This window comes from Pinus tabuliformis, chromosome 7 (assembly GCF_031772625.1).
Source record: "Pinus tabuliformis cultivar Carrire ecotype Pingquan chromosome 7, CPIR1, whole genome shotgun sequence".
In the NCBI taxonomy this organism is placed as follows: Eukaryota; Viridiplantae; Streptophyta; class Pinopsida; order Pinales; family Pinaceae; genus Pinus; species Pinus tabuliformis.
In genome coordinates, this window is record NC_142293.1 from 475,424,004 (window position 1) to 475,437,824 (window position 13,821).

Here is a 13,821-nt window from a genome sequence, read left to right on the forward strand (position 1 = left end):
CCAAATTTGTCTAGCTATACATTTTTCTTTTCTACAAAATGGAACTTCATTCCGACATAGATAATGGAACTTCATGCCCATGAATGACATTATGGAAAAGTGGCCTCATGACTGATCTAGAAATTGGGTGTATAAGTCACCATCACCACTCTTGGCACTCCCAAGTGCATTTCCAAATTGGTATTGCTGCAAAAATTCAATAACCAATTAGTTGTAAAATCCAAAATGCATATAGCAATTTTTGCTAATTAATGATAAGTTTTTGATCAACTACTCATTCTCCCCATGAAGATCTAAGGCAATGGAGAAGACTGCCCTTCCTAGGTAGATGGTGGAGCACTTGGTGATGGATATAGGCATGGTTCAGGGGTGATTGATAAAGGCATGGTGGAAGAAAAATTGGAAAAAGTTAGTAGGTTTGGGCGATGATACATCCCCATCAGTTGTATGATAGTGGGAATAACCCTAGGGCGAGGGATCACCCTAGGCGGGGAAATTTGAATGTTAAGGGTGGATGATTGGAACAAGGAGAAGGGTGGATGGTTAAAGGGTAGGGATGGGAATTGGAAGGTTTTGGGGAGGCGGTTATAGGCATGGGAGAATTTATGAAGGAAAAAGGTGGTGGGTGTGGCCAACAATACATCCCCATTGGTTGTACAATAGGGGGAAGCACCCCCGGGGAGGAGATTTGGATGGTATTGATTGGAGAAGTGTTCCCAATGATATAGTTTCTTTCACCAACATGCTCATTAAATAATTGGAGTCGACAAGTTGTCCCGCCAACTGTAACAACAAAAAAAGTTCATATAGTTATGCCTAGGCATTGCAAATGATAGTATATCATATTTCACATGAAAAAATGCATAACATCATATTTCCATACCATTTTTGTGTATAATAGAATGTTGTACTAACTCAGGCATGTGGTCCACATTTCTTTTTTGTTGAGAAGATAATTCCAGTTGTTCATTCATGCTCTTTTCTTTTGCACGAACTTGTCCAACCCTTTCAAATTGTAGTTTAGCTTTCCCTGCTTTTGACTTGCGATCACAACGCCTTTTCTTATTGACTGGGCTCAAGAAAGTATGTTTTCTCTTGGTAGTGATCTTGGATGGAGTTATAGTATTGAAAAACATTCTGTTGTATTCTTGACATGCTTTGCTACCAAGTTGTTTAATGCATATGCCTGTTCCAAATTTGTAGGTATTATGGATCTCAATTTCTCATGAGTTGATGAGTTAACACGTTTCATCTCATCATCTTCAAATAATGCACTATCTAGTTGTACATTGGTTGATTCAACATTATATGAGAAATTATCTAAATCATCAATGCTTATTTCATTATGATAATTTAGATTGGGAGGAGAATCAAAGCATGGTAGAAGCTCTGTTTGGATTTTTGGGCCCTATACAGGTGATTCATTCAAATCAAATAAAATTCTAGGAATTTCTATAGTAGGTTTAGTGACATTAGGCAATACATTTTCACCCAAACTAATGTTACTTGCTAGCATCTCAACTTTCAATACATGTTTACAAACATTTCCATTTAGGGCCCACTTGCAATTACAAAAGTGTAGATTGGAATCTTTATATATGACATTGTACCAAATATCACGCGTATTCTTATTTTGGCTACGAACCCAATAATTTTTGTTACTCTTTTCATCAGGCACACAATCTTCATTTGGGATTTGGTTAGCTCTACACTTGGATGAATTCAACTATTCCTCAATTTTTCTGGGTCGTATAAAACCAACTTCTTTTAAATGTTGCATATGATTGTAATATAATAGAGTCAGTATTAACCGTCATAGCCATCTTAGAGAAATAGTAATGAAGAGTCTTAAGTTTCTTGTTTAGTTCCTAATAGCTTCTAGCAAGAAGAACGATATCATCGGCATAGAGGAGAAGAGTGATGGTAATACTAGCAAGCTCAGTTCCTTTGCACCCCTCGATTTCCAAACTCTCCTCTAACCTATTGATGTAAATAAAAAAACAGGTAGGGAAAGGGGGCACCCTTGCTTAACCCCGATATTTCATTTAATATCTTTATACCACCCTTCGGTGATTTTAATATTGGCAACAACTGTCTCGTAGAGGCGAATCATAACAATCTTCAACTTAGGAGGAATAATTATGATCTCATCAAGCCTTTTCCAAATCTTATATTGAGGAACACTGTCGAAGGATTTTCTAAAGTCCACAAAGTAACAAAATATATCAACTTTACTATTGCAACATTCCTCAGCAATGATCCTGAGTGACGAGGTGGTCTATAGTCGAGTGGTATCTCCTAAACCCAACTTTCCCTTTAGCTCTTTTATTGTTCCTTTCAAGCCAATGGCTAATTTTATTTTCCAAAATGAGACCATAAATCTAAGTTAAGATGTGGCTAATCATAACGGTCATGTAATTAGCGGGAAAGGTTTTGTCCCCATTTTTAAACATAGGCACAATAAGGCTTTATGTCCAAGTTTTAGGGAAGCCATGCTTTACAACCAAATTGAGAAGCTTGTGGAGATGAGGAATGAGGATAGATCTTACAAACTTTAAGATCTCACCTTGGTATCCTTAAATGTCTTTAGCTTCCCCCTAGTGAGATTATTAATCCCAGGCTCAACGTCCTCAAGAGGAAAGATATCTTCCTTAATAGGAGTGATAACGATGTTTCCCATGGTGTCCGGGGAGTCATACAATGTCTTAAGATAGATGTCCCACTTTTCTTGAGTCCTCAAGAGAAAAGATATCTTCCTTAATAGGAGGGCTAACGATGTTGCCCATGGTGTCCGGGGAGTCATACAATGTCTTAAGAAATATGTCCCACTTTTCTAAGGGGATCGAATGATTATCGTTAGATTTACAAACAAGCACCATCCGCCAAATTTTTTTGGGTGCAACTTTAGAAAGGTGAATAAGATGCTCTTGTCTCTTATTAATATATGACTGTTGCTTCTCTTTAATGAGGGATTTGTATATACTAATATTTCAAAGATTTACAGTTTCGTTAGGAGCGTCATGAATATGTGGTTCCCAATGAACTATCAAGAGGGCTAATCTAGCCCTAGCCGACCTGCTCTCCTTGACAAATTAACCCACAACCACATATAAAAATTCACAACCCCATTTTGATACGTCCTTTTTAAGTGATTGAAGTGGCCCCTATCTCCTCTATGGCTGCCCCTTCACCTCCTTGTATCAAACCATGGTTTCTCTTGGTGGTTTCACATCCATAAGCTTGGGTACAAAGCCCACAGACTTGGGTTCTTTATCCACAAGTCACTTCTGTGTGCCAGTTCTTCCAAAACCCACTATCCTGGGGTTTGGAGTACCTCTCAAGCTACAAATATCAACACTTCCTCTTAGCAAGGGAGGTACCTCGAACACTAGGAAGTCTCCATCAACTTCATCACCGACGACACTAGCCCATATGGCATCCATCACTGCAGTATACTTTGTAGAATTAACCTTGTAATATCGATAGTTCGTTTGCATCATCTCATCTTAACCTAAAGACCTAAACACTTCCATAGGGCTACTCCCTCTAAAGCGAGACTCCCTTTGAGTTTACACGGTCTCCAATGACTTAATCTACTACTGACCTCTTGTCCTAGAAGGTCAGTCTAAGTTGCGTGGAACATGTTCCATCATCAACCCAACTCAATCCTACTAGCACTCATCCTCCTGGATCAAACACCACCTGTGCACACCCTCCACTCTCAGATATGCAACATCACGATTTAATGAAGAAACTAGTCTGCCAATCTCCATTCCATCACATGAAGCAAACTCGATCAAACCAATATCATGCATGTCAAATAAATCCTCGAGCTTCCCAAAAATCCATGGAAAGTTAGAGGAAGTTCATGATCAACCACCTACCCTACAAAAAATTGCTTTTCACCAAGTTCTCCACTAATCCACCAAAACTCCCAGTCAATCTCACTTCCATGCTATTCAAGACCACATCTCCATGACTTCATTTGAACCCTTTGCTCCATGCTTTAGATAATCTAGCTCCCTTTGAGCTGCTTCACAATGCACACTCTAATTCACCGGCCCTTCAAAGTCTCTCTGATACTATGTTGTTTTTACGTGATACTAGAGTCCAGGATAGAATCTTAAATCATTGATGTTACCAATCCAAGTATCACAACAAGGCTACTTTGCATAGTATAATAATATACAACAGTAAATCAACACATGGACAAATATAGACAACTTTTTACAATTTTTTACAATCCAACTTTGTTATATTAATAAACTAATAATACAATAGTCTATGGTTCATGTGCCAATGATAATTGCCCTCATACATCCACTGATATAAGAAAACAACAACTAGGGCTTGGTCTCAGTCCTTTGACAACCAATCTACCCTTACAAAGTACTCTGACAGTCTAGCTGATGTACAACTCCTCACAACTCCCTTAGTCATACCTTGTACACATCTACTTAGTCCTTTAAATCTCGATCTGCAACAACTCTAATCTGCCTCTATCAATGCACCAACTCCATTAGGTTAATGAACTCAGCTCCAAATGCTCTCTACTTGATTTTTAATCCTTCAATGCATCAACACATTGATACTCCTCTCAAGTTGTTCACAACTCCATTTGTTCACAACTCTCAACTTCTCACTACTGCTCCTAAGTTATTTTGGGAATTTCTTCCCACTAGTGCCTTTTTGTGTTTCCTGATGAAGACACACTTAGGGCTGGGGGACTTCCCTCTATCACTATCAAATGTCCTTCTCTAGAAATGAACTTAGGGCATGGAGAACTAACCAACTTCTGTTGTAGATGTCCTTCTCCACAAGACAAATCTAAGGCTACAAACTGCGCCTTGCTGATCAAATTTGTGATCTCTTCTTCTGCCACTTCTAATAATATCTTAGTCCTTCAAGAGATTTTTTCATTAGGGATTGAAGCAACCTTCTACAACCCTCCATAAGTTGATTTTTATGCTACTCCAATTCTGCTTCTTCTAGTAGCCACCTTAGTTGATCAAGGTGTTACTCTAGGCCACACTTGGTCCACTCTCACACTGCCCTCCAATAATCTATGAGCATCCAATACAAATGTCCAATCTAGACTCTGTCATCTAGTAACAAATCATCCTTAAACACATCATCAATACATACCTTAGGTTTGGTGTCTCTTTGCTATAGCCTCTGCTCCTATTTAGGGCTTCCAAAAACCTATTATCCCTCTCCAAAATGCTCTAACAACCTCCTAAATACTGTGAAATTTCTCCCTTGTGCTATTGCTGCCATATTTTTCTATCTAAGGTCTTTCCATCCATCGTTTGGGCCTTTCGACCACCTTCTAACTGAGGTACAAGGCTATGACCCTCCTATCTAACTATTGTACAAGACTGCGACTCCTTTTAGAGATATGCCCACACACAAATATCATACCAATCTGCCAAAAATTACCTTGGATTGCACATAGAGTATCTCAACCCCTCAAAATAGGAAATGCCACCAAATCTATACACAAATAGACCCAAACTTGTTCCTCAAGTTTGTGCCTCCTCCACAGATCAAACACAACCCTCAACAGTGACTAGAGATCAACCACAGATCCTTTAATATTCACTGAAGTCTGCTTATTCAATTTGTGGCCCAAAACAAATTTTATTCTTGTTCTAAGGTGTATATGGAGTATTCTTATGTGTTGTTATATCACACTTCTTTTAGAACTCCTCAAATTCATTCCCAAATAATTCTCCATTGTTATCCATCCTCATTGCTTTTAGTTTCCTCTTTTTCTAATTATCCATAAGAGCCTTAAAGTTTTAAATTTGTCAAACACTTCAGATTTATTCCTGACAAAATAAATTTACGTATTTCTTGAGAATTCATCTATAAATGAGACACAATGCATATAGTTTCCTAGTGATTGAACCAACACATTTCCGAACACATCGTTATGCATCCACTACAATATTTATTTTTTCGCCATACTACTAGAGGATAATATTACCTAATTATGTTTCTTGTATAGGAAATTCTCATATAAATCAAAATATAGAGAGTAATTATACATACATTCTACCATACCTTTCCCATGTAGTGTTTGAAGGCCCTTCTTTCTGGTATGTCCTAGTTTTTTATTCCATAGCATAGTCTTATTTCTAAATACTATAGGGTTTTTTCCTTCTTCAGTTCCATTATGAGGAACAAAGGGATTGTTTCACCCATCACTAATAGTCCTTCTCAATATCTTATATAGAGTTCAAACCTTAACTCCTCTTCGTAATACCATTGCTCCTTGAACTATTCTATACATTTTATTTTCAAACATTGTTTTTACACCTACATCACTCATCTTGATTATTGAAATCAAATATATGGTCAATACTGTGATGTGTAGAACACAAAAGAGTGTTTTAATCCTTCCATCCATGAGATTCAATGTGAATTTTCCTCGTCTTATGGTTTTGGTTGTCGATAAATCTCCTAGGAAAATGCCATTTCCATCGTACCTTTCATACGCACAAATCACTCCTTGCGATGAGTCATATGAGAAGATTCAATTGAGTTAACCAACCATGCCTCAAGATCTACATGTGTGCATGAAAAGGGCAAGTACACATACCCTACTTCATCTAAAGGTTTTTTCTTCTATATAATCAGTATCATAAAATCATTTTCTTTATGTCTTCTTTTTTGCATCTCCAACATACCTTTACAAATTTTCATGGAGATTATATCTTCCTCTAGATTTAGATCTCTTACTTGAGGAATTATTTTTGTTTCTATACTAATAAATCCCTTAAACAAATACTTAAGAAAAATTGATTAGAAAATATACCAAAAAAATAAGGGGCTCGGGATACCGAGGTAGCTCCAGGGATCAGCTCAATAGTAAAATCTATATTCTCTTTGGAGGCAGTCCCAGAACTTCCTCGGGAAATACATTTGGAAAATTATGTACTACAGGTATATTTTCTAAACTTCCAGATTTTTCACTTGAGTTGATATACCCCACTTGTATGGCATAAATCTAACATCCTTTTCGAATACATTTTGATAATTGAGAAGCTGTTACAGGTCTTATTTTCAGTGGTCTTCGTATACCCTTAATTTCTTGTTTCAAGCCCTCTTCATCCATGTAATTAATAGTTTTGTCTTTACAATTAATAAGAGACCAACATTTTTCTAACTAGTCCATGCCTATTAGGACATCATAAGACCCTTATGGTAAGACATTCAGATCTGTCGTAATAGGCTGACCTGCTAGCTTCAGAGGGCAATTGCTGACTTTTGCCAGCACCGTTCATTTTTCCCCTGTGGCAAGTTTCACTAGCCAAGGGTTCTTAAATTTAATAGTTTGCAAATGGCATTACTCAACCATTTTTGGACTTATGTAACTCAAAGTAGCTCCTGGATCAATTAAAATAGACACAGTTTGGTCGAAGATCTTACCTTCGAATTCCACCATTGTTGGTTGGTATTTCGCCTGATGATCTTCAAGGGCTGCATTGATCTTAGGAATACTCCTTGCTACTTCACCCACAGTTGATGCTTCCTAAAGTTGTGCCACTTGATCTGTTCCCTTGTGGTATGGACAATTCTTGACATAATGTGGCCCTCCACATCCCCAACACTGTACTGGCGGTCTATCTTCTACCTCCACTTCTATTCTCCTAGATTGCTCATTTGTTTTGCATTCACCCAGGATTATGAATTTGGGTTGATTTCTATTAACAATCTTGTTTGGCTGACCTTTATGGGGTCCTTCGTTGACATCAATCTTATTTCCCTTGCTGCTAGAGACAAACCTTGTTCCCTTTTTATCACACTACCTCTTTCCTCCATCACCCCTTGGTCTGTTTTGCTGATAGCATATACGAGCCTTTCGTATAACCTCATCCATGGTCTTTTGGTTTTCAAATTCGATATATTCCTTCATGAATAATGACAAATTGCTGATAAACCTTTGCACTTTTTCTTTCTCTTCCCGTATGTAGGGAGCACATCGCAACAAGGATGTGAATTTTGTTATAGATTCATCTACGGAAAATTGTCCCAAGCACAGGTCATGGAACTCTTTCGCCTTCTCATCATAAAATCTTTCAGTTAAGTATTTTTCCTTGAAGTACCTTTGAAAATTTTCCCAGGTCACGTTCTGCTCATTAACCCCACGTACCATCTTCACCTCCTCCCACCACAAGGTGGCATTTCCCTACAACTGATAAATGGACAAGTGGGCCTTCAAATTATGGTCATATTCATATAGCTAGAAGTACTTATTCATGTTGATAAGCCAGGCTTCAACAGCTTCTTCCTGTTCAACATCGAAGAGGGGAGGTTTGATCTTTCAAAACTCACCCTGCAGCTCAATTTTCTATCATTTTTGCTTTCTGTGATCTGATACATTATCAACTCCCTCCTTTCAATTCTATTCGCCTTCTTCCATTTCTGAGTTCCCATTTCTGAATTCCTGCTCTTTGGTGATGTTTCCATGTTCGGGACTGAGAATCGTTTGCCGCTGATTCTGTCTATCAGAGAAATTCTTCATAATCTTCTCCTGTTCTTGCATTAGTCTTTCATTATCTGCCCGCAACCTAGCCATTTCGTCCTCTAATTCTTGTATTGTTTCAAAAATAGTAGCATTGGTATTGTGTGGCCCTTCTCCTAGTTGTACCCATACCTCAGGATTGACTTTTGGAAGGGATGTTGGTCATGTTCCTGTTATGGGTCTATTTGGAGTAAGTCCAGTTCCCCTCATGTTGGTTGTACTTTACTTCTTTCTCTTTCTCTGTGCACATCACAACACTGTTAATAATTTGTTCCAGACGTCTCAATTTTTCAACTTGAGGCTCTGATACCACTTGTCATGTCTCCATAAATTCACATAATAATAAAAATTTATTAACTCCAAATTTCAACGATAAACTATAATGAAAATAGTATGGTTAAAGCATTGAACTAATAAATCTTTTACCGAGGATATGTGTATTCTATAGTATATTCATTAATGCCAGAATTCATTATCATTGTAAGTCTCATTGATTAATTTATGTGATATTACATATGGAAATGTTAATCACTAATACAGTGCATCTGGCCTTCCGAGCAATGATGGAGCAGGTCTCGAGAGTCTTCAGCCTATTCTCCAGCTCTCGATCCTTCCTCAAAAGCCTCGCCTCATCAATGGTCCTCCGCGACTTGGGTTCATCCAATGGCAATGTGTAAACCCTTATCTCTTTCGTCGATTAGACTGTGAGGTAGAATGGTATGGTGTTTTGGTTCATCAGCTTTGCAGAGTTGATGGTTTGGCCCAAACTTATGGTTTTCTTACCCCTTTGTGATGTTACATTCGTCCCTCCTCGGCTGATACATGCTTGCTCAGGTGGTGTGGTTAGTCGATTCATCTAGCGTTCCATTACTATGATGAAATGTCTCAAACTCTCGGCCTTGATAGGTACAGTAGTCTTCCTGAGGTTTAATTTGAAACACCATTAATCATTTCTTAGACTTGTTGGATATATGTAATGGTTTCTTTTCTTGCATGACAAGTTTCTCTGGAGTCCTCAATACTCAAAGAGGGTTATGCGAGGCACACCTTCTGGAATCCTGTCAAGGTTTATCGTTTTACCCTATTGGGTTTTCCGGGTATGTGAAAGGTCTTATTCTGAAATGCTACCAGATGACGGTTTTGGAAGTTTAGGTTATGAACCAGCTGGGTTTATCACTCTGGTTCTCTTATTTACTTTCCATAAGAGTTTCTGCATAGGCCTTTAAGCTGTAATGTCTGTAATTTCGAATCTCGAAGCCATTTCTTCTTATTTGGCTTTCCGGGTATGCGGCTAGTCCTGCCCCTCTGCAAGAGGAAATTCTTGATATAATTTTTTTATCAAAAGTATAATACTGAGAGTCCCTATTAAGAGGGTTTATGATTTTACTGTGTAATTTTGTTTGAATATACTGCTACTGGATGGTAAAAGAAACGAAGAGGGTCTTATACCTTGGATTGAACTCTGTTTTTCTCTCTTTTCAAATTCTAGTTTATCAATGGTTCTTCACTGTTTTTTTATTGTAATGAATATATCAGTTTTGGCGTTTTTCCAGAAATGGTTTGATATCTTGTTGATTTTGTTCTATATTATTTGTAGTTACTTCTGAAATTAACAGGGGTTTTCGACCCGAGTCCTAACATTACTATGCATCATAGTATTTACTTGCTATAACCCATGGAGGGTCCTTGTCCTCTAGACCTATAATTAATTCGGGGTTTCTTATTTTATTTGAAATTTCTCTCCCCGGAGGACTGCCATCATCCTGTTAACATTTGGTTATTCTAATCTATTATTTTCTCGTTTTCCTTTTGTTTAGGGTAATTTCCTTAGCAAATATGTGGATTGGGCATAAAAATGGTTTGGCCTTAAATAGAAGTTTCTTATTATTTACAACATTATACTAGAATGAAGAGAAATTATTTTGAATATTCAGTCATATTAAGATAATTCTTTGCAGAATTGTAATGCTACTATTCACAGGTTTAAGTTTTGTCTAGAAATTTCCTTCTTTGATCTCTATATTTCCCCTCAAAGGAATTTTCATGGTAATCACTTAAGATTTATTCTTCTAAGAATTTTGCTACCCTTGCTACAAATTTGCAGAGTTTTTATTTTAATTGCAGTATGTACTAGAACACAGTTACAAATTGCTGCTACAGGCCATCCTACTTAACTGCTCTAAGAAATATCATTTTTCAACTTTATTTGCAACCCTAATATTACAGTATAAATAATTACAGAAAGTTAGAATACTTATCTGGTTCCAAATGTAACCACAGTCGATTGTTTGAAGTCAAAACAACTGAGTTATCAGATTTTTCCTCCCAACCTTGAGACTTGCCTTCAGGCCCAAGTCTCCCCCCGAGTTGTTACTCACGCGCAGGATGTTTCCTGCAAGACTATTAGTCTTATTTGTCACAGCTATATGATCTTGACCAGACTTAGCTTTCCGGGAATCTGCCTGACTCTTCAACATAGAAACCTTGCTCTTTCTTTTCCTCCTTTCATCTCAGGTACCAATACCCTCTTGATTTTTTTTACTTGAGAACAAATCTTCAAGGAAGTAATTAGGGATAGGTAACTACCTATCCTAACTACCTCACATGTGAGGATCATATGATTGTCATTGTCAAGATATTTACCTCATGTAAAACTTTGATCTAAGTAATAAATTTATAAACTTAGATAGTAACGTTCAATTTGTTTAATGCAGTAATTAAATATTTGCAATTACTGGGGAACATCACAGAGAGTAAATTATCCCTCAATAAATATTGGAAGGAAATGTCTGTTCTGTGCACAATTGAATTCTAGTACAAACATAACTATTAGTCTAAGTACATGTTTATGTACATACCATATTTGTATCAAAATTAAAGTCAAAGTGTAGTGGGTGCAGTATGTATACTAGATACATTAAAAAGTGGTATTAGAGAATAGTTATAAGTTTGTGAGAGGAACTTGGAGCACCCCACCACCTAAAACATGCCATTGGGGTGGTTGGATATATAAGAGAGCAGTATCAAAGCAAAAAATAGTATATTTTTTGTGGTTTCAAGAAGCACCTAGTAGCCTCAATAAATGACAACCTATTGAGTATGTTACATCAACAAGTATAATAAGGCCTTTCGAATTTTAAGAATATTGTTAGGCTCAAACATGGTGGAAGATACATTGAAACACCACATAGGACCTCTCTACATGATTTTCAACTTTGAATGGGATATGGTTGCTATTAATTGGATTTTGGAAATAAAGATCACTCTAGGGTGTAAACCATGGTAAAAAAGAGAAAAAAGGGCCATACATACGAAAATGATCCCTCTAGGTCCTAAGCATTGTGAATAAGGCATCCCACCATGAATAATACCCTTTCTGTTATGAAACCAGCTCAAGAAAAAGATAGAAAAGATAGATCAACGCCTTAGAATTCAGCCTCTTCGAGGGGGCAACCTCCTTTACATTACATAAATGAACAATTCTTCAATGATTCAAATGAAAAAACCTCCTTTCTATATATAGGAGTCTAAGGAGTCACAATATAACCCAGCCGACCTAACAATAATAATATAAAGCCACAAAAATAACAATAGAGGGATTCTATGGGGCACAGTAATAACAATATGGGGACAATAGGGCCACAACAATATTAATAAGGGATACAACTACAATAGTAATGGGGTAATCACTAGTATTATAGGGATCCAACATGCCCCTCTCCTTCAAAAAAGTGTTGTCCTCAACGCTTGAGTAGTTCTGGATGCTTCTATATAAAATTCTCATCCTCCCATGTGGAATCTTCAGCGGATAAGTTCTTCCACTTGATAAGATACTCCGAAACTGATCGATTTCGTAGCTGTCGAGTTCTTGTTTCTGTGACTGCTTCCGGTTCCAATATAATTTTTCCTTCCTCGTCAAGTTCTGGCAATATTGTTTGAACTGGGAGCTTGTCGCCTATAACCTTCTTTAAACATGAAACATGGAAAACTGGGTGCAATCAAGAAGCTGCAGGAAGCTCCAATTTGTATGCCATAGTACCAATCTTTTGCAACACCTTGTACGGACCATAATACTTTGGTGATAATTTATTATCCTTCTTAGCTTGCTTGAGGGACATTTGCTTATATGGTTGTAGCCGTAGGAATACCCAATCACCTACATCAAAACTTCTTTCGCTGCGATGTTGATCTGCCTGTTGTTTCATTCTATTCTGTGCCAACACGAGGTTATCCTTTAAGAGTTGGAGGACTTGTTGTTGATGTTCGATGTGATGTTCCACTGCTTGAACTTAGAATTTTCTCTTAAATATGATGTGATGGATGGTGGCTGATATCCATAAAGTGCCATAAATGGGGTCATTTTTGTTGCTGTATGGAAGGAAGTGTTATACCACCATTCAGCCAGAGGCAACCATTTGACCCATTGTGTCTGTTTATCAGATACAAAGCAACGAAGATATCCTTCCAAACATTTGTTTACTATCTCAGTTTTCCCATCAGATTGAGGATGATAAGATGAGCTATGAGCTAACTGAGTACCAAGACAAGAAAATAATTCTGTCCAAAAATTTCCAGTGAAAATGGGATCTCTGTCACTTACAATAATCTTTGGGTTTCCATGTAGCTTTTGAATTGTTTCCATAAATGCAGTAGAAATTGTACTGGCTTTAAATGGATGTGATAATGCACAAAAGTGTGCATACTTGGTAAGTTTGTCAACTACCACCATGATGACACTCTTTCCCTCAGACTTGGGTAAACCTGTGATAAAATCCATTGAAACCTCCTCCCAACGTTGGCTTGGAATGGATAAAGGTTGTAATAGACCCGGTGTCTTAATTGTTTCAACTTTATTTTGTTGGCAAACCAAACATTCCGCCACAAACTTTTGAATATCTGATTTAAGGCCATCCCAAAAAAATTCCTTCTTAACCCTGTGGTAAGTTTTTAAAAATCCTGAGTGCCCTCCTAAGGGAGAAGTGTGCAATTCCATAAGAATCTTTTGTTTTAGCTGGGAATTCTTACAGAGGTATAAGCGATCTTTGTACCATAACGAATCATTTTGCCAGCTAAATGTATCAGATGTACTGGAATCTTGTTGTAACTTTCGAATAAGTGCCCACACTTCTTCGTCATTCTTCCATTCCTCCCTTGCTTCGTTTATCCAATCTAGTTGGATAATAGAAATGGCGCACACCAATGCTTCCACATCCTCATCCTTTCTTGAGAGTGCATCTGCCACCACATTTTGCTTCCCTTTTTTGTAGATGATTTCAAAGTCATAACCCAAC